At 44.5% G+C, this 27,850-nt stretch overlaps 1 protein-coding gene and 1 long non-coding RNA gene across 2 annotated transcripts in view; one reads left to right on the top strand and one right to left on the bottom strand.

Moving 5' to 3' along the window:
* LOC110508241 (activated CDC42 kinase 1) overlaps positions 1-27,850 on the top strand; it is a 124,410-nt gene that overhangs the window by 13,405 nt on the left and 83,155 nt on the right. The window contains exon 2 of the mRNA XM_036966285.2: positions 1,877-2,210. The gene's annotated coding sequence lies outside the window, so the exon portion shown is untranslated. The remainder of the gene's footprint in view (positions 1-1,876; positions 2,211-27,850) is intronic.
* On the bottom strand, positions 18,480-26,472 carry LOC149971140 (uncharacterized). Its single transcript, XR_016492797.1, has 2 exons — positions 19,321-26,472; positions 18,480-19,019 (listed from the first exon to the last, which is right to left on the bottom strand). It is a non-coding gene; the product is annotated as an uncharacterized LOC149971140 (long non-coding RNA).

Genomic DNA, 27,850 nt, shown 5'->3' with positions numbered 1-27,850 from the left:
ACTGACTGACTGGTGGACTGACTGACTGTCTGGTGGACTGACTGACTGGTGGACTGACTGACTGGTGGACTGACTGTCTGGTGGACTGACTGACTGGTGGACTGACTGACTGGTGGACTGACTGACTGGTGGACTGACTGACTGGTGGACTGACTGACTGACTGGTGGACTGACTGTCTGGTGGACTGACTGACTGGTGGACTGACTGACTGACTGGTGGACTGACTGACTGGTGGACTGACTGACTGTCTGGTGGACTGACTGACTGGTGGACTGACTGACTGGTGGACTGACTGACTGACTGGTGGACTGACTGTCTGGTGGACTGACTGACTGGTGGACTGACTGACTGACTGGTGGACTGACTGACTGGTGGACTGACTGACTGGTGGACTGACTGACTGGTGGACTGACTGACTGACTGGTGGACTGACTGACTGGTGGACTGACTGACTGGTGGACTGACTGACTGGTGGACTGACTGACTGGTGGACTGACTGACTGGTGGACTGACTGACTGGTGGACTGACTGACTGACTGGTGGACTGACTGACTGGTGGACTGACTGACTGGTGGACTGACTGACTGACTGGTGGACTGACTGACTGGTGGACTGACTGACTGGTGGACTGACTGACTGGTGGACTGACTGACTGGTGGACTGACTGACTGACTGGTGGACTGACTGACTGGTGGACTGACTGACTGGTGGACTGACTGACTGGTGGACTGACTGACTGACTGGTGGACTGACTGACTGGTGGACTGACTGACTGACTGGTGGACTGACTGACTGACTGGTGGACTGACTGACTGTCTGGTGGACTGACTGACTGGTGGACTGACTGACTGGTGGACTGACTGACTGGTGGACTGACTGACTGGTGGACTCTCTCCTAGCATCCCCCCCCCCCTCATCTTTTACCTCATTAGATATTGATGCTTGTTGAAGTTGGCAGTTGAGCTCTCAGTTTAGACCACCTCTGTGTGCTCAGTCTGACCCCATCACTCATCGGGGTGTAATGATCACTGTGGTTTTATGTTTGCATAGAAAACAGAGGGTTTTGTTTCCAGTCTTGAAGAGAGCCTATGTTGCAACAACCCACGCTACCTGCTTTGATCTTAGGCCAAAGTAGGTCTAAAGTTAGTGATGGGGGGGGAAAACTCGATACAGTTATATATCACAATATTATTTTGGATGATATTCTATCGATACTTACTATCGATTAGTAAAAACAACTATATTTTTTTGCTACTAAGCATTAGTTAGTGCAGGTCGACTGTACCTGCTCCACAATATATACTTTGCTATCTGTCTTCTTTTTAAATAGTGAGCCAACATGTTTTCAGCACTTTTACTTCCCTGTCTGATCAAAAACAAATTTTCTCCTGCTCTCTCTTGTCTCTCTACAGCAGACAGTGAGTTATATGTTCGGGAACATCAAATCGCAATAAAATCACAATACATTGAGAATCACACTACATATAGAGTCATGAGAATCACACTACATATAGAATCATGAGAATCACACTACATATAGAATCGTGAGAATCACACTACGTATAGAATCGTGAGAATCACACTACGTATAGAATCGTGAGAATCACACTACGTATAGAATCGTGAGAATCACACTACGTATAGAATCGTGAGAATCACACTACGTATAGAATCGTGAGAATCACACTACATATCGTATCTGCACCTAATTATCGTGATAATATCGTCCTTGGCAATTCCCAGTCATAGTTGGTATTGATGTTGTACAGTATCCTTCATCAAGTAGGAGGAGCCTTCAGTACAACTTCCAGTAAATAAGGCTGTAGGTTGACATTCATTGGTATTTCGGTGATTCTGAGGCCTTTACCCCCCCAGGCAGTTTCCAGAAACAGACCCCTGGGTGTGTGTTGTCGTGTGTGGTTTTCCATGGACGGGGATGTACGGGACCATGTGACCAGCTGACCTTTCCGCACAACATCGCAGCACCATGATGGACTCCTAGCCAGAGCTGTGCCTCGCCACGGACTGGGGCCTGCCGCCAACCAGTCCGTGGGTGACCTCTGACCTTCCCCCCCATACACAACCAACGACCACTAGACCTCGTCTCTACTGTCCCTGAGAGTAGGCTTGTCCCCAGATAGAGGCCGAGGGTCGACAGACAGAAGGACACCTGCGCTCTGTCTTCAGATAGCAACCCAACAGCTAGCAGGTAAGACTTTGGATGTGTGTGTGTATAGTATGTACACTTTGGTAAAAATGTTTATTAGTTAGAACGAATGGGTGTGTCAGGCAAGTTGCTCATCTGGCAAATGGAGTCTGAATGTAGAGTCTGGCCAAATGGAGTCTGAATATAGAGTCTGAATGTAGTGTGTGAGTGTGGCCAAATGCAATACAGGAATGAGATCTGATTTACCTTCACTGTCAAAGCTGTGCTTATTATGTCCACAGTATCTCAGCGATGCATACAGGAAATGAAATCAGTCTGGCTCTGATTGGAGGAGGGAATGAGCAAGTGAGATCCTGAGTTACGGTGCTGTTTTGAATGTTTATTTTATTTTTAATTTTATTTTACCTTTATTTAACCAGGTAGGCTAGTTGAGAACAAGTTCTCATTTGCAACTGCGACCTGGCCAAGATTAAGCAAAGTAGTGTGACACAGACAACAACACAGAGTTACACATGGAGTAAACAATAAACAAACCAATAACACAATAAACAAGTCAATGACACAGTAGAAAAAATCAATTCTGGCTAAGGTGCACCCGTGACCGGCTCGGAAACCGGATTGCACAGCGGAGAATGTACGGTGGGATTCGAAATGGTCAGTGATCTGTTTATTAACTTGGCTTTTGAAGACTTCAGATAGGCAGGGCAGGATGGATATAGGTCTGTAACAGTTTGGGTCTAGAGTGTCACCCCCTTTGAAGAGGGGGATGACCGCGGCAGCTTTCCAACCTTTAGGGAAAAGAGCTGTTGGCGGGGGTTGGAGTAGCCAGGAGGAAGGCATGGCAAGCCGTTGAGAATGGATTGGATGGATTTATCAGTGGTGACCGTGTTACCTAGCCTCAGTGCAGTGGGCAGCTGGGAGGAGGTGCTCTTATTCTCCATGGACTTTACAGTGTCCCAAAACGTTTTTTGGAGATAGAGCTACAGGATGCAAATTTGTGTTTGAAAAAGCTAGCCTTTGCTTTCCTGACTGACTGCGTGTATTGGTTCCTGACTTCTCTGAACAGTTGCATATCGCGGGGACTATTCGACGCTATTGCAGTCCGCCACAGGATGTTTTTGTGCTGGTCGAGGGCAGTCAGGTCTGGAGTGAACCAAGGGCTATATAGTTCTGCATTTTTTGAACGGGGCTAAGATGGTGAGGAAATTACTTTTAAAGAATGACTGACGGGATGAGGTCGATATCCTTCCAGGATATCCGGGCCAGGTCGATTAGAAGGCCTACTCGCAGAAGTGTTTTAGGGAGCGTTTGACAGTGATGAGGGGTGGTCGTTTGACCGCGGACCCATAGCGGATACAGGCAATGAGGCAGTGATCGCTGAGATCCTGATTGAAAACAGCAGAGGTGTATTTGGAGGGCAAGTTGGTCAGGATAATATCTATGAGGGTGCCCATGTTTACGGATTTAGGGTTGTACCTGGTGGGTTCCTTGATGATTTGTGTGAAATTGAGGGCATCTAGCTTAGATTGTAGGACTGCCGGGGTGTTAAGCATATCCCAGTTTAGGTTACCTAACAGAACGAACTCTGAAGCTAGATGGGGGGCGATCAATTCACAAATGGTGCCCAGGGCACAGCTGGGAGGTCGGGGGGTCGATAGCAGGCGGCAACAGTGAGAGACTTATTTCTGGAGAGGTTCATTTTTCAAATTTGAAGTTCAACTTGTTTGGGCATAGACCTGGAAAGTATGACAGAACTTTGCAGGCTATCTCCCCTTTAGCAGTTATATATTGACGGAAAGTGTTATAGTTGGGTATGGAAATCTCAGAATTGTTGGTGGCCTTCCTAAGCCAGGATTCAGACACCGCAAGGACATCAGGGTTGGCGGAGTGTGCTAAAGCAGTGAGTAAAACTGCTAAGTTTGACATGGCTTTTGTGGTTTCTTAGCAGTAAGACCAAAACAAAGTTGGACACACAGTGCACTTTCTACTGTTTCTACACAGCCACCCAACCACATACTCCTATGCACACACACACACACACACACACACACACACACTGGTTGACCATTTCCTTGCGAAAACAGGCTTGTGACCGCAAAGCCCAGAATATCTGTGAGAGCTAATGTTTATTTTGTCTCTTTTGGTGAGACATCTACATGACAGGGGTGGATCCAGAGCCAGGTGAGTTGATGAGGTAAGAGTCAGTCAGCCATTCAGGCAAACCGTCAGTCAGCCATTCAGGCAGCCATTTAGGCAATCAGTCAGTCAGTCAGTCAGCCATTCAGGCAGCCAGCGAGTCAGTGAGTCAGGCAATCAGTAAGTCAGTGAGTCAGGGCCTGCTTGGTTACACAGGAGGTCCTCTGTTCCGCCCCCTCTGTCGCCCTCAGTACCCACAGACAGGATACAGGCCAACCAGCCAGCCAGGTGTCTGCTGCTCACTGTTGCTGTTCAGAGACTGACTGACTGGCTGACTGGCTGGCTGGGCACCATAGGAGGTGTGTGTGGGTGAGAAGGAGACTGGCAGTGTGTGTGGGATGTGGGTGTGTTCATGCATTTGCAGTTTATGTTCAGACTTTGTGCGTGTCTGTGTGCGCACTAGCATCGTGTGTGTGTGTATGTCTGCGCGCTGGCGTGTGATAAATAGTTTTACGCTGAGGTCCATGTGAGTTGTAGTTTGTTTATCCAAAATGTATCCTATTGTGGTATCCTAGTTTGTAACATCCTAATAAACTATCATTGTTCTGACAATTATGGTCTTATCTCTGTGCTAGACCAACAGCTTCTGATTAATTGGTCACTCCCCTGTTGAGATTGTAATCCCTGTGTCCATTACCAGGGCTGTTACAGGGGTCAATCCAGGCATGGTTTACTGGACAGTACATTACTAAGGACTGAGTGTAAGGGCAAGGGGAAAAAGTACTAGTAGGGAGAGTATAAAGACAACAGAGGAGACTGTAATAACAGAAGGGTAGAGGTTGTAATAGAAGACAACAGAGGAGAGGGAGAGGTAATGCGGAGAGGGAGAGGTAATACGGTGAGGGAGAGGTAATGCGGAGAGGGAGAGGTAATGCGGTGAGGGAGAGGTAATGCGGTGAGGGAGAGGTAATACGGAGCGGGAGAGGTAATACGGAGCGGGAGAGGTAATACGGAGCGGGAGAGGTAATACGGAGAGGGAGAGGTCATACGGAGAGGGAGAAGTAATGTGGAGAGGTAATGCGGAGAGGGAGAGCTAATACGGAGAGGGAGAGGTAATACGGAGAGGGAGAGGTAATACGGAGAGGGAATATGGTGACGGAATACAGAGAGGGGGAGGTAATGCGGAGAGGGAATACGGAGAGGGAGAGGTAATACGGTGAGGGAATACGGAGAGGGAGAGGTAATACGGTGAGGGAATACGGAGAGGGAGAGGTAATGCGGAGAGGGAGAGGTAATGCGGAGAGGGAATACGGAGAGGGAGAGGTAATACGGAGAGGGAATACGGAGAGGTAATGCGGAGAGGGAGAAGGAATGCGGAGAGGGAATACGGAGAGGGAATGCGGAGAGGGAGAGGTAATGCGGAGAGGGAATACGGAGAGGGAGAGGTAATGCGGAGAGGGAGAAGTAATGCGGAGAGGGAATACGGAGAGGGAATGCGGAGAGGGAGAGGTAATGCGGCGAGGGAGAGGGAATGCGGAGAGGGAATACGGAGAGGGAGAGGTAATGCGGGGAGGGAATGCGGAGAGGGAGAGGGAATGCGGAGAGGGAATACGGAGAGGGAATGCGGAGAGGGAATACGGAGAGGGAGAAGTAATGCGGAGAGGGAGAGGTAATGCTGAGAGGTAATGCAGAGAGGGAGAGGTAATGCAGAGAGGGAGAGGTAATGCAGAGAGGGAGATGCAATGCGGAGAGGTAATACGGAGAGGGAGAGGTCAGAGGGAGATGTAATGCGGAGAGGTAATGCGGAGCAGGAGAGACCAAGGTAACAGACAGAGGTGAGGGAAATATAGAGGTAATAAATCAAATCAAATTTTATTTGTCAACACATGGTTAGCAGATGTTAATGCGAGTGTAGTGAAATGCTTGTGCTTCTAGTTCCGACAATGCAGTAATAACCAACGAGTAATCTAACCTAAAAATTTCACAACAACTACCTTATACACACACAAGTGTAAAGCGATGAAGAATATGTACATAAAGATATATGAATGAGTATGAATGAGTGATGGTACAGAACGGCATAGGCAAGATGCAGTAGATGGTATCGAGTACAGTATATCCATAAGAGATGAGTAATGTAGGGTATGTAAACATTATATTAAGTGGCATTGTTTAAAGTGACTAGTGATACATTTTTACATACATTTTTACATTATTAAAGTGGCTGGAGTTGAGTCAGTATGTTGGCAGCAGCCACTCAATGTTAGTGGTGGCTGTTTAACAGTCTGATGGCCTTGAGATATAAGCTGTTTTTCAGTCTCTTGGTCCCTGCGTTGATGCACCTGTACTGACCTCACCTTTTGGATGACAGCGGGGTGAACAGGCAGTGGCTCGGGTGGTTGTTGTCCTTGATGATCTTTATGGCCTTCCTGTGACATCGGGGGGGGGGTGGGGGGGGTGGGGGGGGGGGGTGTAGGTGTCCTGGAGGGCAGGTAGTTTGCCCCCCGGTGATGCGTTGTGCAGACCTCACTACCCTCTGGAGAGCCTTACGGTTGTGGGCGGAGCAGTTGCCGTACCAGGCGGTGATACAGCCCGACAGGATGCTCTCGATTGTGCATCTGTAGAAGTTTGAGTGTTTTCAGTGACAAGCCGAATTTCTTCAGTCTCCTGATGTTGAAGAGGTGCTGCTGCGCCTTCTTCACCACGCTGTCTGTGTGGGTGGACCAATTCAGTTTGTCCGTGATGTGTACGCCGAGGAACTTAACTTACTACCCTCTCCACTACTGTCCCGTTGATGTGGATAGGGGGGTGCTCCCTCTGCTGTATCCTGAAGTCCATGATCATCTCGTTTTGTTGACGTTGAGTGTGAGGTTATTTTCCTGACACCACACTCCGAGGGCCCTCACCTCCTCCCTGTAGGCCGTCTCGTCGTTGTTGGTAATCAAGCCTACCACTGTAGTGTCGTCTGCAAACTTGATGATTGAGTTGGAGGCGTGCATGGCCATGCAGTCGTGGGTGAACAGGGAGTACAGGAGAGGGCTCAGAACGCACCCTTGTGGGGCCCCAGTGTTGAGGATCAGCGGGGTGGAGATGTTCTTACCTACCCTCACCACCTGGCGGTGGCCCGTCAGGAAGTCCAGTACCCAGTTGCACAGGGCGGGGTTGAGACCCAGGGTCTCGAGCTTGATGACGAGTTTGGGGCATACTATGGTGTTAAATGCTGAGCTGTAGTCGATGAACAGAATTCTCACATAGGTATTTCTCTTGTCCAGATGGGTTAGGAAAGTGTGCAGTGTGGTTGCGATTGCGTCATCTGTGGACCTGTTGGGGCGGTAAGCAAATTGGAGTGGGTCTAGGGTGTCAGGTAGGGTGGAGATGATATGGTCCTTGACTAGTCTCTCAAAGCACTTCATGATGACGGAAGTGAGTGCTACGGCGGTAGTCGTTTAGCTCAGTTACCTTAGCTTTCTTGTGAACAGGAACAATGGTGGCCCTCTTGTAGCATGTGGGAACAGCAGACTGGGATAAGGATTGATTGAATATGTCTGTAAACACACCAGCCAGCTGGTCTGCGCATGCTCTGAGGACGCGGCTGGGGATGCCGTCTGGGCCTGCAGCCTTGCGAGGGTTAACATGTTTAAATGTTTTACTCACGTCGGCTGCAGTGAAGGAGAGTCCGCAGGTTTTGGTAGTGGGCCGTGTCAGTGGCACTGTATTGTCCTCAAAGCGAGCAAAGAAGTTGTTTAGTCTGTCTGGGAGCAAGACATCCTGGTTCGCAACGGTGCTGGTTTTCTTTTTGTAATCTGTGATTGACTGTAGATCCTGCCACATACCTCTTGTGTCTGAGCCGTTGAATTCCGACTCTACTTTGTCTCTATACTGATGCTTAGCTGGTTTGATTGCCTTGCGAAGGGAATAGCTACACTGTTTGTTTTCAGTCATGTTTCCGGTCACCTTGCCCTGATTAAAAGCAGTGGTTCGCGCTTTCAGTTTTGCGTGAATGCTGCCATCAATCCACGGTTCCTGGTTTGGGTTTTAATAGTTGCTGTGGGTATGACATCACCGATGCACTTGCTAATAAACTCGCTCACCGAATCAGCGTATTCGTCAATGTTGTTGTTTGACGCAATGCGGAACATATCCCAGTCCACGTGATCGAAGCAATCTTGAAGCGTGGAATCAATTTGGTCGGACCAGCGTTGAACAGACCTGAGCGCAGGAGCGCAGGAGCTTCCTGTTTTATTCTCTGTCTATAGGCTGGAAGCAACAAAATGGAGTCGTGGTCAGCTTTTCCGAAAGGAGGGCGTGATGGAGAGGTAAGAGAGAGAGAGAGGTAATAGAGGGAGGTAATAGAGAGAGAGAGTACTGAGCAAATGTCAAATTGGCTTTTTACCAAATTACCATACAACAGACCATTTATTCACCCTGCACACCCTAATTGACAAACAAGCAAACCGAATCAAAATCAAAGTCTTCTCATGCTTTGTTGATTTCAAAAAAGCTTTTGTGTCAATTTGGCATGAGTGTCTGATATACAAATTGATGGAAAGTGGTGTTCGGGGAAAAACATACGACATTATAAAATCCCTAAAATTAGCAAAAAACACATTTCTTTCTACAGGGTTGTGGGGTGAGACAGGGATGCAGCTAAAGCCCCAACCTCTACAACATATATATCAACTAATTGGCGAGGGCACTAGAACAGTCTGCAGCACCCGGCTCACCCTACTAGAATCTGAAGTAAAATGTCTGCTGTTTGCTGATGATCTGGTGCTTCTGTCACCAACCAAGGAGGGCCTACAGCAGCACCTAGATATTCTGCACAGATTCTGCACAGATTCTGCCATCTGGGCTGGGCCCTGACAGTAAGTCTCAGTAAGATAAAAAATAATGGTGTTCCAAAAAAGGTCCAGTTGCCAGGACCAAAAACACAAATTCCATCTAGACACCGTTGTCATAGAGCAGCCTTTCTAAAAGTATGGGTCGCGACGTGACGTGTCAGAGTAAATTTTATAATCATTTAATTAGTTACTGGAATTGATTTGGCCAAGTGCACCTCTGCTTAAGCAGCTGTCTCTGCTCAGTTTGGCAGCTGTGTGAGTGTGAGAGGTGGAGGTAGATGCCCGTGTGCTTCGCGGTTTACCAGATCTTTTTTTCTGCAGTTTTCTTGAAGATCACTCCGCGACCCACACTATGCAGCTCATCAAATGGACTCATGCTATAAAACGACACGTCCTGACCAAACATCAACAAGCATGATGGTAAACCCAGGAAGTTCTTTCAGAACAGGCCAGAATGTTTCATCAAACAGTGCCTCAACAGTGGAAAAGTAAGTCAACTAGCAAGGCATTGTTGTTTTATAACAGGTGATGATCAGCAGAAATAAGGGAGTACTATCTCTCATAGTAGATGCGAGTTTCTATTTCAAACAATCCCCTGGTTTTGTACACAGCTAATAGCTAACCTTAGCAAACTAACTAGCTACTGATAGTGCAACCCTAAGTAACAGTACAGATGAAGATGAACAATGATCAGGCCTACTGTACATCTTACTGTAGAAATGATTGTTGAAAACTAGTCTAGGTTGGAACTGTTGCTGTTAAAATACAATAATAATTGTTATACTGAACTGGAATAAACTGATTGAAGCAAGGTGCTTTTTGAGGTAAACACTCACACAGTTCTGGGTTGTTCATCTGCAGCAGGAAGCGGTCTCCTGCCTGACTGAGAAAGCAGTAGATGTTCTGGTCCAGTTTGGCAACACATACCTATGTGAGTCGGGGTTCTCAACTCTGACATACTTCAAAAACAAGTACAGAAACAGTTTCAAGGCTGAGCATCACCTCAGTGTTACACTGTTAAAACAGAGACCAGAATAGACATGTTGCTGTTAAAATACAATACATATTAGACATGCTCTCATTAGGACTGTGTGTGTGTTTTCTGGTCAACATCTGTGTGATGTGATCAATCAGTTTATTCCAGTTCACAATAAAAAAATATATGTATTTTAACAGCAACAGTTCCAACCTAGACTTTCTTTCAACAATCATTTCTAAGATGTACAGTAGGCTTGATCATTTTTCATCTGTACTGTTACTTAGGGGGTTGCACTATCAAAAAGCCTGTGTTCTGTTATTCATCTGTGTGATGTGATCAATCCGTTTATTCCAGTTCAGAATTAAAATTATTTATTGTATTTTAACAGCACCAGTTCCAACCTAGACAGATACAGTTGAAGTCAGAAGTTTACATACACCTTAGCCAAATACATTTAAATTCATTTTTTCACAATTCCTGACATTTAATCCTAGTAGAAATTCCCTGGTCAGTTAGTATCACCACTTTATTTTAAGAATGTGAAATAATAATAATAGTAGAGAGAATTATTTATTTCAGCTTTTATTTATTTTTATTTCTTTATTCCCAGTGGGTCGGAAGTTTACATACACTCAATTAGTATTTGGTAGCATTGCCTTTAAGTTTTTTAACTTGGGTCAAACGTTTCGGGTAGCCTTCCACAAGCTTCCCACAATAAGTTGGGTGAATTTTCTCAACTTGCCTACCTGGTTAAATAAAGGTGAGGGAAAAAAATGGAAACAGGATGCACCTGAGCTCAATTTTGAGTCTCATAGCAAAGGGTCAGAATACTTATACGTAAATAAAGGTATTTATTTTTCAAACGTATTTTCTTTTCTTCTCAAAACCTGTTTTCGCTTTGTCATTGTGGGCTATTGTGTGTAGATTTGCTGAGAAAGTTCTTGAGTAAAGGCTGTAACGAAATGTGGAAACGGGGTCTGAATACTTTCTGACGGCTGTTACCTCACCCCCCTCCTCTATCCTGACTCTTTTTGTATTTTGCCTCTTCAATTCTTCAGTAGTGTTTTCAGTAGTTCTCCCCGTGGACTGGGTGTGTTTTCAGTAGTTCTCCCCGTGGACTGGGTGTGTTTTCAGTAGTTCTCCCCGTGGACTGGGTGTGTTTTCAGTAGTCCTCCCTGCGGACTGGGTGTGTTTTCAGTAGTTCTCCCCGTGGACTGGGTGTGTTTTCAGTAGTTCTCCCCGTGGACTGGGTGTGTTTTCAGTAGTCCTCCCTGCGGACTGGGTGTGTTTTCAGTAGTCCTCCCTGTGGACTGGGTGTGTTTTCAGTAGTTCTCCCTGTGGACTGGGTGTGTTTTCAGTAGTCCTCTCTGTGGACTGGATGTGTTTTCAGTAGTTCTCCCTGTGGACTGGGTGTGTTTTCAGTAGTCCTCCCTGTGGACTGGGTGTGTTTTCAGTAGTCCTCCCTGTGGACTGGGTCTGTTTTCAGTAGTCCTCCCTGTGGACTGGGTGTGTTTTCAGTAGTCCTCCCTGTGGACTGGGTGTGTTTGTGCTGCATGTTTAAGTCATTGGTTTCATTTTCACCTCCCCCTCCAGTACACTGTGTCTAGATAGTGTTGTTTGGAGTGCGTGTCTCTTTGAAGTGTTCTTAAAAGGATTCCCCAAAACATATTTACCTGTTTTCACGTAGCCTACTCCACACTACTCTACTCACCATGTGTTTTATAGTCTGCTATATAATATGCTTCAGGATTAATTTTGCTGGCTTCAATCCAGTTGTTTTGTCAGTTGGACACTGACATGTTTTCCAGGACCTCCTAGGAGGGAGCAGCGTGAGGGTAGCTATCACACTAGGGGTGCACATTAGGGGTGCGTGGTAGCCAGATTTTCATATAGTCATACCGTCCTTCTCTCATAACAGGATATACGGTACTACCGGCTTAGTACTCAATGGGATGCCAAACAAAATCCAGCTAAAAAGCCTAATGGGGTGTCTATTAGTAAAAGCGAATTTCCGTGGAGGCTGTTAGCTAACTATGCTAACGAGCGCAAACTAAAATAAAACAAATTGCAAAGACATGCAATCGAGCTCATAAAGTTCTACATATATAGGTAGGAGCTACCGAATGCCATTTCTGGTGAGTTTGGACATTTACAAGCGAATGTGAATGAGAGACATTGTGCAAATGAACAACGTTTTTACATATGCTTGTCTGAAGGAAGAACAGTACTGGCTTTGGAGCAGCATGTGTACACACTGTGTCTGTGTGGAGTCTGGTGTCGCTAGGGCAGCGGGCCTGCCTGCTCTGCTCTGAGAGAAGGGGGGAAGGAGAAGACGTGCTGAGAACGGAGAGGAGAAAAAAACACAAGGAAATTAAGATAGTGGCAGCTGTACAAATAACTCCTGCAAAGGGCTTTGACTTCTCAAACACAGCACTAAGCTAACACAATATGATGCCACGTCACCTTATTAATTCAGCTATTTACTTACTTAGATTAACTAGCAAGTTAAACTTAGGGTTCGTGTTAATGCAGAATTCTGAATTTTTCACAGAGGTAAACAAGATAATATGCATAATAAATATTGTGCTGCAGATGTGAAATGCTTCTTATTGTCATTTCTGCTTGGCATCTGGAAAATGTTGTGCGTGAGCGTAGCCTAGTGGTTAGAGCGTTGGACCAGTAACCGGAAGGTTGCAAGTTCAAACCCCCTGAGCTGACAAGGTACAAATCTAATTCTGCCCCTGAACAAGGCACTGTTCCTAGGCTGTCATTGAAAATAAGAATTTGTTCTTAACTGACTTGCCTAGTAAAATAAAAAAAATTGGATAAGAATTGGCTAATGGGCATTCTGTCAGCAGATGTGTGGCTGATCAAAAATGCAACATGTTTCATGAGCTGAAATAGAAGATCCCAGAAATGTTCCATACACAAACAAATCTTATTTCTCACAAATTTGTTTGTATTCCTGTTAGTGAGCATTTATTTCTCTCTTTGCCAAGATAATCCATTCACCTGACAGGTGTGGCATATGAAGACTATGAATAAACAGCATAATCATTACACCTTGTGCTGTGGACAATAAAAGGTCACTTTTAAAATGTGCAGTTTTGTCACACAACACAATGCCACAGATGTCTCAAGTTTTGAAGGAGCATGTAAATGACATGCTGACTGCAGGAATGTCCACCACAGCTGTTGCCAGAGAATTGTATGTTCATTTCTCTACCATAAGCTGCCTCCAACGTCGTTTTAGAGAAATCTGACAGTATGTCCAACCGGCCTCACAACCACAGACCACGTGTAACCACACCAGCCCAGGACACATCCGGCTTCTTCAGCCCAGGACACATCCGGCTTCTTCACCTGCGGGATCGTCTGAGACCAGCCACCTGGACAGATGATGAAACGGAGGAGTATTTCTGTCTGTAATAAAGCCCTAGTGTGGGGAAAAACTCATTCTGATTGGCTGGGCCTGGGCCTGGCTCCCCAGTGGGTCGGCCTGTTTCACAAGTGGTTGGGCCTATGCCCTCCCATGCCCACCATTGTGAAATTAGGGCCTACATTTTCTTATAAGAACTGTAACTTAGTCAAATCGTTGAAATTGTTGCATTTTATATGTATATCCTTGATCACTCTATCGAAGTAAGAAAACACTGACTTTCAATATAAAACGCTCCTCTTTTCAACAACACAAAGCTGGACTCACCTAGCTACCCGCTTTCTCCTGTTGTGCTATTACAAACAAACACGTGACTGGCTCAACTGTTCTGGGGAACTACGGTAAGATAATGTTACAGGTGAAATGAAGAACGCAATCTGCTTTACATCCTAACATATCGCACAAGTTGACTGTAGACTATTTACTTAAAAAGTAGCTACAAATATTACAATGTATTGAAAAAACTTTACAGAAATAGTTAACTGTATTGAAAAACCATCCCGTGGATATTTCCAGAAAACCTGGTGTATGGTATATACGGGGTATACCGCCCAAGCCTAGTTGGCATGCAGTCAATCTAGCTATGTTTAGGTGGGGTTATAGGCTAGCCCTAGGCTAACCACTTCTACACGGTCCTAGTAGTTTTAAAAGTAGCCTAAGCGGAAACTAAACAGGACTATTAAAATGCTGAAATGACACAATTATTCCAAAAAAATGAAACGCATATTTTCCTACATCAACCAACCATTTTAGAATTTGTGATAAAACTGTCGTCCTTTGCTAAGGAATGTAGTTTGTGTATCTGGAGTGAAAAGCAAATGAACATAGTCTTCAAGACAACATTTCACTTGTAGGGACAAAACGCACATTCCAACAAGTAGTTTTACAGTATTTGATCTCCGGTTAAATATCGAACTTTGACGTCCGTTCGAGTACTCTCTTACACATGCCCATCCCTCCACAGTGGCATACTGTTTTTCATGATCGGTGTTGGTATGCGGACACACGCGTGGGCGTTAAGCGTGTAGGTGTGGCATATGTGTGTGGGTGTTGTTGATGTGCTCTGTCATATAGAGTTTGCATTGCATCACGCCTGCGGTGAGTGGGCTAGCCTACGCTGCCAATCTGGTCAATGTGTAGCTCGCTCTTCTGGTGCTTTCCTGAAGGAAGAATACAGACGAGCTGCACATAACACCCTGATGAACCGGAGAAAGAGAGGGGGGGACAGAGAGGGGAGGACAGCGAAGAGGGAAATGGGGGTGGGGGGGAGACGAGGGAGAAGAGAGTGGAAAGAGATTGTGAAACAGAAAGACACAGGAGATTGAGATTAATGTTGTCACCTCTTCCAGGGTTGTTTGTGTTACTGGGACTCCTAGTAAATACTCCAGTAACAATCTCTTATCAGACACCCAATCTCCAGGTCCTTGATCTGTTTCCAATTGCCGTAAATCCCGTGTATAATCTCATCTCCTGAGCTGGTGTCAGCGGTGCGATAGCGCCATGGGCAAGGTTAACGAGTAGTGGTAATACAGTTTTCAGATCGACAGGTTCTACACTGAAAATACACAAAAATATTAGTTTGATGAAGACTTAGAGCATATTTTCATAAGAATCATTAAGCATGGCAGCAATTCATTACCATGCAGTGTTGTTCAATGTGGATTTTTTTTTATTCCATAAGAACAGGCAGATTTAAACTAAATTAAATGTTTGTGTATTGAAAATAAGACACATTTTGGTTTGTAACCCAGACTTTTTTGTCTTTCAACTCTCCAAATTGAGCTCGGTTTCAAGCGAGCATTCTGAGAATAACTGTTCCAGACGGCATCAAATATCCCTGTCAATTTTTTTGGAATCAATTTGGAAAAAATATTCAGTTCTATTTTATTCTTATGTTACATAATGTTTTTTTTTTTAAATATATAAAATAGGTGTCTTGACTGTGATAAGGGCTTAGGAAGAGTGTCTTGTCTGGTAAATAAACAAAACTATGCCATTAAACAGCCATAGGTTTCTACAAGGGCCACCGCTGAGGATACTGCCTTTATTGAGATTCTGTTCCACCATATAATGTAACCAGTTGATATTACGCTTTCAATAAATCAATATTAAATGACACTTGCTTTTTTTATTGTCTGATATAAATAATGGGACAATTTAGCCATTAGGATATGTTATCTTTAATGGTGATGATAAATTAGGCATCGTTGCGCACTGTTGGCATAGGCTTCTATTTTTATTTATTTAACTAGGCAAGTCGGTTAAGAACAAATTCTTATTTACAATGAACGCCTACACCGGCCAAACCCGAACGACGCTGGGCCAATTGTGGGGCCGCCCTTATGGGACTCCCAATCACAGCCGGTTGTGATACAGCCTGGATTCGAACCAGGGTGTCTGTAGTGATGCTTCAAGCGCTGAGACGCAGTGCCTTAGACCGCTACACCACTCGGGAGGCCTAGAGATAAATGGGCCTCTAAAAAAACAACATTCTCAAACAGTCAAAACATTTAAAATGCAGATTCTACTACTGTGCCCTGTTCTCAGATCCTCCCATATGAGCACAGAGCACGTCGGGAGTATGGATGAGAGATGGAAAACACATACTAGTTAGCTAGTCGAAGTGGCGCCTTGATTCTCTATAAATAGAACAAAAATGCCTCCAAAAGTAATTTATTTGTGAATTATTAACATGCAAAAAAACAGCATTGGGCTGCAAAACCTTTAACACGCCAACTAGGCACTTGGGTAAATGGTGCTGCTTATTTATTGTCCAAAATGGCTTCCTTTCCTCGTCTCCCGTTCTTCATCCAACTCGGCAGCACAGATCTGAAATAGTTTGGCTAGATACTACTTAGTGCCTACACCCACTGCATACCTCATTGTACCCACTGCAGTGGAGAGTGAACAACTACAAGCTGTGTAGTCACTTGTTTAGACTTGAAAGGTTTGCATTGGTGTAAGCAGAATAACGGCGAAAAAGGTCGGCTAGCCTATCAGACGGCAAGGTGGAACCATATTGCTTATCCTATCAGATCGACATGAATTGCCAAGGAATAATTACCAAAGGTTCGATGTTGGATTGGGCATTTCTGCATGGCTGGTTTGACCCATTTGACTGGTTCTGTGTAATTGAAGACCCAGGTGCAGATGATTAGGCCAAGTATGGAGTTAGGAGCCTGATGACCAATGTTTTTTTTCCGTTGCTCCTGAAAGGTAGTACTTCTGAAAGGTAGTACTCCTGCCACACCCACAGCCCACAGTTGTCTGCACACCGGAGCCTAGAGCTATTTCTGGCAGGGTGGGTTTATACATCAGGATGGACACACAAATACCAAAGGCAACAGAGCTGTAACCACTCAAAACGGCAGCCCTTTATTCTAAACTGAGGAAGATGGCAATGATCTCTTATTCTCTCTCCGTTGATTAAGCTAGCGCAACGATGATTGCAATTGTTTACATAACCTCTTAACCAGGATGTTCTGAGATAATAATCTATTTTGCAAATGTTGTGGTGCCATTCACTCAAACCTTCCACACTCCTGGGTTGCGTTCGGGATGGTGCAACACATAGAACACATGCAGACAAGAATGTCATGAATAACAATTACATTATTCCTTACTTTAGGAATAAGATAAAGAGATTCTACCATCCTCTGCATGCCTCTACATCTGGTCTGGGATGTCCTCCTCTTGCCACACTCTTCCCTCTTGTGGCGAGCAGTGGAAGTGGCTGCCCATAGTGAGGTTAACATAGGTTATTTGTTGTCGCTGTCACAGTGACGGTATGATGGTAAGGGTTGGGAGGGAGGAGATGAGCTGGAGGGACAGTGTCGGCAGTAGAATAAGCCACAAAATGGCTCCGTCTGAAGACTGTCAAGGTGTGTGTGTGTGTTTGTGTGCGTGTGCGTGTGTGTGAGAGAGATGCGGTGTGTGTGTATGTGAGGTGCGGTGTGTCGCACGTGAAGCAATTTTCAGCTGCTAGAGAAACTGAATCCATGAGATGCCTTCAAAGCCTAGCAGCTTTGGGACATTTGCTTGGGTTACCATACCAATCTCTGGGGGATTTTAGCATCTTTGGGACATTTGCTTAGGTCATCGTACCAATCTCTGGGGGATTTTAGCTCCCCTATCATTCTGTCAATTTTATTTTAATAGCCTATGGCAAGGGTTCTCAAACCTCTCCTGGTGGGCCCTCTATACGTTTCACCATTTTGTTGTAGCCCTGAACTAGCTCACCTGATTTAAGGGCTTGATGATTAGTTGACAAGTTGAATCAAGTGTGATATATGTAGAATAGATCAAATAAATGGAAGGGCTGGGGCCCCCTGAGGAGAGGTTTGAAACCCTCTGGGCTGTGCAACAAAACAAGTCTCAGCCCAGTTTTTGTTTAATTCCTTCAGAGAAAGGTGTTACCACTAATGAAAGGAATGCAATAGCATTTGCCTCTCTTGTATATTTAAGCAATAAGGTACCTCGGGGGTTTGTGGTATATGGCCAATACACCACGACTACGAGCTGTTCTTAGGCACGACGCAACGCCTTATTGCTATTATAAACTGGTTACCAACGTAATTAAAGCAGTTAAAAATAAATGTTTTGTCATACCCGTGGTATATGGTCTGATATACCACGGCTGTTAGCCAATCAGCATTCAGGACTCGAACCACCCAGTTTATATAAAAGGTATAAAAGAAATTGAATCCAGATGCAGCTGTGTCTCTCTGCCTTCCTAATTTAGTTTTATGCAACAGGCTTACTATACTGTATGAATTGTTTAGTTATTTTTTATGATATTGTCACTGCCTTTTTTTCTCAAAGCACAAATTGAGGTTTGCATGCTGCACGGGATGTCGTTGATAGACCTGAGAACTGAGGCAATGACTATTTAAAGGCACTAGCTTCTCAAATCAAAATCAAATCAAATGTATTTATATCGCCCTTCGTACATCAGCTGATATCTCAAAGTGCTGTACAGAAACCCAGCTTAAAACCCCAAACAGCAAGCAATGCAGGTGTAGAAGCACGGTGGCTAGGAAAAACCAAGAAAGGCCAAAACCTAGGAAGAAACCGAGAGAGGAACCAGGCTATGAGGGGTGGCCAGTCCTCTTCTGGCTGTGCCGGGTGGAGATTATAACAGACCATGGCCAAGATGTTCAAATGTTCATAAATGACCAGCATGGTCAAATAATAATAATCACAGTAGTTGTCGAGGGTGCAACAAGTCAGTTGGTTTTTCATAGCCGATCATTAAGAGTATCTCTACCGCTCCTGCTGTCTCTAGAGATTTGAAAACAGCAGGTCTGGGACAGGTAGCACGTCCGGTGAACAGGTCAGAGTTCCATAGCCGCAGGCAGAACAGTTGAAATTGGAGCAGCAGCACGTCCAGGTGGACTGGGGACAGCAAGGAGTCATCATGCCATGTAGTCCTGAGGCATGGTTCTAGGGCTCAGGTCCTCCAAGGGAGAGAAAGAAAGAGAGAAAGAATTAGAGAGAGCATACTTAAATTCACACAGGATACCGGATAAGACAGGAGAAGTACAAACTGACCCCAGATATAACAAACTGACCCTAGCCCCCCGACACAAACTACTGCAGCATAAATACTGGAGGCTGAGACAGGAGGGGTCAGGAGACATTGTGGCCCCATCAAATGATGCCCCCGGACAGGGCCAAACAGGAAAGATATAACCCCACCCACTTTGCCAAAGCACAGCCCCCACACCACTAGAGGGTTATCTTCAACCACCAACTTACCATCCTGAGACAAGGCTGAGTATAGCCCACAAAGATCTCCGCCACGGCTCTGCCTCCAGCTGTTTGCTTAGAAATTCTAGGGACAATTAGGAGGTCTGCGTCTTGTGACCGTAGCGTACGTGTAGGTATGTACGGCAGGACCTAATCAGAGAGATAGGTAGGAGCAAGCTCATGTAATGCTTTGTAGATTAGCAGTAAAACCTTGAAATCAGCCCTTGCCTTGACAGGAAGCCAGTGTAGGGAGGCTAGCACTGGAGTAATATGATGAAAAATGTTGGTTCTAGTCAGGATTCTAGCAGCCGTATTTAGCACTAACTGAAGTTTATTTAGTGCTTTATCTGGGTAGCCGGAAAGTAGAGCATTGCCGTAGTCTAACCTAGAAGTAACAAAAGCATGGATTAGTTTTTCTGCATCATTTTTGGACAGAACGTTTCTGACTTTTTCATTGTTACGTAGATGGAAAAAAGCTGTCCTTGAAACAGTCTTGATATGTTCGTCAAAAGAGAGATCGGGGTCCAGAGTAACACCGAGGTCCTTCACAGTTTTATTTGAGACGACTGTACAACCATTAAGATTAATTGTCAGATTCAACAGAAGATCTCTTTGTTTCTCGGGACCAAGAACAAGCATCTCTGTTTTGTCCGAGTTTAAAAGTAGAAAGTTTGCAGCCATCCACTTCGTTATGTCTGAAACACAGGCTTCTAGCGAGGGAAATTTTGGGCCTTCACCATGTTTCATTGAAATGTCCAGCTGTGTGTCATCCGCATAGCAGTGAAAGTTAACAGTATGTTTTCGAATGACATCCCCAAGAGGTAAAATATATAGTTAAAACAATAGTGGTCCTAAAGCGGAACCTTGAGGAACACCAACATTTACAGTTGATTTGTCAGAGGACAAACCATTCACAGAGACAAACTGACATCTTTCCGACAGATAAGATCTAAACCAGGCCAGAACTTGTCTGTGTAGACCAATTTGGGTTTCCAATCTCTCCAAAAGAATGTGGTGATCGATGGTATCAAAAGCAGCACTAAGGTCTAGGAGCACGAGGACAGATGCAAAGCCTCGGTCTGATGCCATTAAAAGGTAATTTACCACCTTCACAAGTGCAGTCTCAGTACTATGATGGGGTCTAAAACCACACTGAAGCATTTTGTATACATTGTTTGTCTTCAGGAAGGCAGTGAGTTGCTGCGCAACAGCCTTTTCTAAATTATTTGAGAGGAATGGAAGATTCGATATAGGCTGATAGTTTTTTATATTTTCTGGGTCAAGGTTTGGCTTTTTCAAGAGAGGCTTTATTACTGCCACTTTTAGTGAGTTTTTTGGTACACATCCGGTGGATAGAGAGCCATTTATTATGTTCAACATAGGAGGGCCAAGCACAGGAAGCAGCTCTTTCAGTAGTTTAGTTGGAATAGGATCCAGTATGCAGCTTGAAGGTTTAGAGGCCATGATTATTTTCATCATTGTATCAAGAGATATCGTACTAAAACACTTAGTCTCTCTTGATCTTAGGTCCTGGCAGAGTTGTGCAGACTCAGGACAACTGAGCTTTGAAGGAATACGCAGATTTAAAGAGGAGTCCGTAATTTGCTTTCTAATAATCATGATCTTTTCCTCAAAGAAGTTAATTAATTTATTACTGCTGAAGTGAAAGCCATCCTCTCTTGAGGAATGCTGCTTTTTAGTTAGCTTTGCGACAGTATCAAAAATACATTTTCAGATTGTTCTTATTTTCCTCAATTAAGTTGGAAAAATAGGATGATCGAGCAGCAGTAAGGGCTCTTCGACACTGCACGGTACTGTCTTTCCAAGCTAGTCGGAAGACTTCCAGTTTGGTGTGGAGCCATTTCCGTTCCAATTTTCTGGAAGCTTGCTTCAGAGCTCGGGTATTTTCTGTATACCAGGGAGCTAGTTTCTTATGAGAAATGTTTTTAGTTTTTAGGGGTGCAACTGCATCTAGGGTATTGCGCAAGGTTAAATTGAGTGCCTCAGTTAGGTGGTTAACTGATTTTTGTCCTCTGACGTCCTTGGGTAGACAGAGGGAGTCTGGAAGGGCATCAAGGAATCTTTGTGTTGTCTGTGAATTTATAGCACGACTTTTGATGCTCCTTGGTTGGGGTCTGAGCAGATTATTCGTTGCAATTGCAAACGTAATAAAATGGTGGTCCGATAGTCCAGGATTGTGAGGAAAAACATTAAGATCCACAACATTTATTCCATGGGACAAAACTAGGTCCAGCGTATGACTGTGACAGTGAGTAGGTCCAGAGACATGTTGGACAAAACCCACTGAGTCGAAAGCCTTTTGGAGTGGGTCTGTGGACTTTTCCATGTGAATATTAAAGTCACCAAAGATTAGAATATTATCTGCTATGACTACAAGGTCCGATAGGAATTCAGTATATGGCCAGCGTAAATTGAATTTTTTGTAAATTGAAATTTGCTATCGTAAATGTTAGCAACACCTCCGCCTTTGCGGGATGTACGGGGGATATGGTCACTAGTGTAACCAGGAGGTGAGGCCTCATTTAACACAGTAAATTCATCATGCTTAAGCCATGTTTCAGTCAGGCCAATCACATCAAGATTATGATCAGTGATTAGTTCATTGACTATCATTTCCTTTGAAGTATGGGATCTAACATTAAGTAGCCCTATTTTGAGATGTGAGGTATCATGATCTCTTTTAATAATGACAGGAATGGAGGAGGTCTTTATCCTAGTGAGATTGCTAAGGCAAACACCGCAATGTTTAGTTTTGCCCAAACCAGTTCGAGGCACAGACACGGTCTCAATGGGGATAGCCGGAGCTGACTACACTGACTGTGCTAGTGGCAGACTCCACTAAGCTGGCAGGCTGGCTAACAGCCTGCTGCCTGGCCTGCACCCTATTTAATTGTGGAGCTAGAGGAGTTAGAGCCCTGTCTATGTTGGTAGATAAGATGAGATCACCCCTCCAGCTAGGATGGAGTCCGTCACTCCTCAGCAGGTCAGGCTTGGTCCTGTTTGTGGGTGAGTCCCAGAAAGAGGGCCAATTATCTACAAATTCTATCTTTTGGGAGGGGCAGAAAACAGTTTTCAACCAGCGATTGAGTTGTGAGACTCTGCTGTAGAGCTCATCACTCCCCCTAACTGGGAGGGGGCCAGAGACAATTACTCGATGCCGACACATCTTTCTAGCTGATTTACAATCTTTCTAGCTGATTTACACGCTGAATCTATGTTGCCCTTGGTGACCTCTGACTGTTTCATCCTAACATCGTTGGTGCCGACGTGGATAACAATATCTCTATACTCTTTACACTCGCCAGTTTTAGCTTTAGCCAGCACCATCTTCAGATTAGCCTTAACGTCGGTAGCCCTGCCCCCTGGTAAACAGTGGACGATTTGTTTTAAGTCTAATACTGCGGGTAATGGAGTCGCCAATGACTAGGGTTTTCAATTTGTCAGAGCTAATGGTGGGAAGCTTCGGCTTCTCAGACCCCGTAACGGGAGGAGTAGAGACGAGAAGGCTCGGTCTCAAACTCCGACTCACTGCTTAATGGAGAAAACCGGTTGAAAGTTTCTGATGGCTGAATGAGCGACACCAGTTGAGCGTTCCTACAGCATTTCCCTCCAGAAACCGTGAGAAAGTTGTCCGGCTGTGGGGACCGTGCGAGGGGATTTATACTAACGTTACTATCTGTACTTACTGGTGGCACAGACGTCGTTTCATCCTTTCCTACACTGAAATTACCCTTGCCTAACGATTGCGTCTGAAGCTGGGTTTGTAGCACAGCTATCCTCGCCGTAAGGCGATCGTTTTCCTGTATATTATGAGTACAGCGACTGCAATTAGAAGGCATCATGTTAATGTTACTACTTAGCTTCGGCTGTTGGAGGTCCTGACGAACCACGTCCAGATAAAGCGTCCGGAGTGAAAAAAACTTGAGTAAGGGGAAAAAACAAAAATATAAACCGTAATTAAAAAGTAAAAACCGTAAAGTTGTCAGGTAGCAAAGTAAGGTTGGCAACAAAACGCACAGCAACACGTAAACAAGTCTGCAAGTTGTGACCGGTGACACAGCTTCTGTGTTTGTTTTTATGACCTGGCTCTTCTCTCTCTCCCTCCTCACTCAGCTCCTTGCTCTGTGCATGGATATGCCACACAGCTGGCTGGAAGCTCGCAGTATATTGGCTTTATTCATGACTGGGCCATACTTCACAGACTCACAGCGTTCAGCCAGGGGTGCAAGCTGATTGGCTGAAGGCGATACGCAACATCTGGGAATAACATTCCTAGGCCTTAGCCACGTGGTGGTAAATGGTGTTTCAGAAAGAAATATACACTTGACTTTTTTTTCATTTTTTTCACCTTCTCACCATTAAATCTAGGAGGAAATTGAAGCCTTTGCAGCCTGAATGTGTAATGTGCTAACCGACAGCCGGGGGACACAAGTGTATTACCGGCTGCGCACATCAAGCCCAGACGATAGTGGAGAATCCATAAAGCCCACTAGCGGTTTCCCAGGCTAGTACCTGGCCTAGATAAGCATGTTGTTTGTGAAACGGTGTCTTTTAAATCAGAGAGGAATAAGGCGACGTATGAATGTGTTATCTACATGAGGTAAGAAAACTAGAAACACTATTTTCATGCCACTTTGATACAGCTATGACCGGAAGTGACTTCTTTGTAGCAGGTTAGGAGAACTTACGCAGCAGGTTAGGACAGTTAACATAGTAAGTTAGGAGACTGAAGTTAAGGTTAGGAAAAGGGTTACGGTTAGCGAAAATGCTCTCCTAACCTGCTATGAAATTACTTTCGGTCGTAGCTGTATCGAAGTGGCGTGAAAACAGTGTGTCCGGTAAGATAACATGTAATGTAACATCTAATTAGGGTTACCTGGAAACACTGACCAACACTTTGGTTCCTACCCTTAGCTTATTTATTTGTCATGTCAAACAATGTATTCAAGGTGCTTCCCACTATATTCCAACTATAGTGTTACAATAATCATTCAATTTCCATGATTCCAACAGTTCACCAATTCACAAGGCCTAGATAGAGATCTATGAAAATGTATTTTTTTGTTTGAAGTTGGATTGAACAGTATACAACGATCAGAATGGAGAAAGCCCCATTGCAATCACTTAGAACAGTATGTGTTGCCACTCCAGGGTCATGAGTTACTCATAAAGCATTTTAAGAAATGTATTATTCGAAAACATAAAATGCTATCATACTGTCAAAAATGTGACAAATATTGTGATAGTACAGACCAGCTGGCGCTATCACAGCACCACGGGTGTTTCTACCCTATAATCTCTACTGGTTGCACCTACAGGTGAAGTCGGAAGTTTGTGGAGTGGTTGAAAAACAAGTTTTAATGACTCCCACCTATGTGTATGTAAACTTCCGACTTCAACTGTACCTCTAGGGTTTCTACTCAAATCTCTGCTGGTTGCACCCACCTCTAGGGTTTCTACCCTATAACCTCTACTGGTTGCACCTACCTCTAGGGTTTCTGCCCTATAACCTCTACTGGTTGCACCTACCTCTAGGGTTTCTACCGTATAATCTCTACTGGTTGCACCTACCTCTAGGGTTTCTACCGTATAATCTCTACTGGTTGCACCTACCTCTAGGGTTTCTGCCCTATAACCTCTGGTGGTTGCACCTACCTCTAGGGTTTCTACCCTATAACCTCTACTGGTTGCACCTACCTCTAGGGTTTCTACCGTATAATCTCTACTGGTTGCACCTACCTCTAGGGTTTCTACCGTATAATCTCTACTGGTTGCACCAACTGTACCTCTAGGGTTTCTACCGTATAATCTCTACTGGTTGCACCTACCTCCTAGGGTTTTTACCCTATAATCTCTGCTGGTTGCACCTACTGTACCTCTAGGGTTTCTACCCTATAATCTCTACTGGTTGCACCTACTGTACCTCTAGGGTTTCTACCCTATAATCTCTGCTGGTTGCACCTACTGTACCTCTAGGGTTTCTACCCTATAATCTCTACTGGTTGCACCTACTGTACCTCTAGGGTTTCTACCCTATAATCTCTGCTGGTTGCACCTACTGTACCTCTAGGGTTTCTACCCTATAATCTCTACTGGTTGCACCTACTGTACCTCTAGGGTTTCTACCGTATAATCTCTACTGGTTGCACCTACCTCTAGGGTTTCTACCCTATAATCTCTGCTGGTTGCACCTACCTCTAGGTGCCTCTAGAGTAGAAATGACACATTAACACTTTGGCAGTATCACTTTATCACCTCCCTTTCTCTCCCAGTATTACCGTCAGTACTACCTCCCTTTCTCTCCCAGTATTACCATCAGTACTACCTCCCTTTCTCTCCCAGTATTACCATCAGTACTACCTCCCTTTATCTCCCAGTATTACCATCAGTACTACCTCCCTTTCTCTTCCGAGAAAGCTATTTTTCTTTGTAAACTGCAATGACCGGTGTCTTTAGCCTAGTTAGCTTCTGTTAACAATCCATAGTGTGATTCATATAGTAGACTGTCTTGTGATCTCAACCTCAAGGATGAAGTCATCCACTAAGTCAACAGCAGGTCATCTTTGACTGGAAGAGGTGACACACACACACACACACACACACACACACACACACACACACACACACACACACACACACACACACACACACACACACACTCACACACACAGATCATTTCTTCAGTGATTAGTGGTTACTGTTCTAAAGCCATCTTGGTACTCCCCCACCAACATCATCAGATTTTGGGAGCTATAGAAAAGCATTTATTAATTCATACTTTGAAATTATTTTATGTGAGCTAAACGTAAAAATGTAAAAAAAAATATATTCAATAATTCCTGAAAGTATAATTTTTGGAAAGTCCTAATGTTACTGCCCCAGTATTTTATATTTATGAAATACATGTCGTTGAAACATTTAATTGAAATACTCCCAATATGGCCGACCGGTGTCTTCAAAGCCTCTCATTAGCCAATACATAGCACCAGCAATCTAAAGTTTATACACTGTGCATACAAAGGTATTTGGATACCCCTTCATTATAGTGGATTCGGCTATATCAAATGTTATTTGTCACATGCCGTTCAAGAATGCAGTTCAAGAAATAGAGTTAAGAAAATATTGACAAAATAAACTAAAACAAAATTAAACACCATAAAATAACTATACAGGCAGTACCGGTACCGAGTCAACAGTTTAGACTAAGTAATTTGTACATGTAGGTAGGGGTAAAATGACTATACATAGATGATTAACAGCGATTAGCAGCAGTGTAAAAACAAAGGGGGGGGGGGGGGGGGGGGGTGTTATGAATTTAAATAGTCTGGGTGGCCATTTGATTAATTGTTCAGCAATCTTATGGCTTGGGGGTAGAAGCTGCTAAGGAGCCTTTTGGACCTATACGAAGATAGTTTGTTGACGATGTGGAACCCAAGGAACTTGAAACTCTCGACCCGTTCCACTACCGCCCCATCGATGTGAGTGGGTAGTGTTCGGCCCTCCTTTCCCTGTAGTCCACAAACAGCTCCTTTGTCTTGCTCATGTTGTTGTCATGGTACCACATTGCCAGATCTCTGATCTCCTCCCTATAGGCCGTCTTATCGTTGTTGGTGATCAGGCCTACCACTGTTGTGTCGTCACCAGACTTAATGATGGTGTTGGAGTCGTACTTGGCCACGCAGTCGTGGGTGAACAGGGAGTACAGGAGGGGACTAAGCATGCACCCCTGAGGGGCCCATGTGTTGAGGATCGGCGTGGCAGGTGTGTTGTTACCTACCCTTACCACCTGGGGGCAGCCTGTCATGAAGTCCAGAACCGGAAAAAAAATTATACGTTTGTCCTAGCGCTAACTGAGGAAAGATTGACATGACACAAGTGGTAATATTCTCGGCTGACATAAACTACAATATGAATTAGCTAATAGCTATTACTATTATAATGAATCACATCTCGGGTGAGCTCACCATTGATCTAAACAATTTAGTAAACCACTTTCTAGGAATCGAAAGTAATCCGACGATGGGATGTTTCTGCGCACCGCCATGTTTGTTTTTTCACAGACACCAAAGATAATAAGACGAGACAAGATGAGTTTGGTCTGTTTATAGTATGCATGTTGAAGGGGGTGTGACGTCTACCATCGTTCACATCCCACCATTCACTTTCGGAAGTTCTAGGAAAATTAGTGAACCCTTACTCACTTCATTTTGTTATAACATCTTTGGTCGACAGACGAATACGTGAAACGCAGAATGCATTGTATGTCAACAAACATGGCTCCACACATAGCTGGAATTAGCTTAGCTCATCATAATCAGTACAACCTTCAAAAAAGTATTTTACACACATAATATGTGCCCATTACAATCTGTGCAAGAATCGGAACGCATGATGTTGAAAACATGTGAATAAAACAGTAAATATATAAATAATTACCACACAAAACATTTTCTGATAGTGATTTATTGATACAAGTGGCGCGTGCCGGCAGTCAATCACGTCACCTCCCACTCTGAGC

This window comes from Oncorhynchus mykiss, chromosome 28 (genome assembly GCF_057628025.1).
Source record: "Oncorhynchus mykiss isolate SJ-2025 chromosome 28, ASM5762802v1, whole genome shotgun sequence".
NCBI classification, from domain to species: Eukaryota; Metazoa; Chordata; class Actinopteri; order Salmoniformes; family Salmonidae; genus Oncorhynchus; species Oncorhynchus mykiss.
Note: the sequence above shows the minus strand (reverse complement) of the source record. Positions and strands in the feature narration are given on the sequence as shown.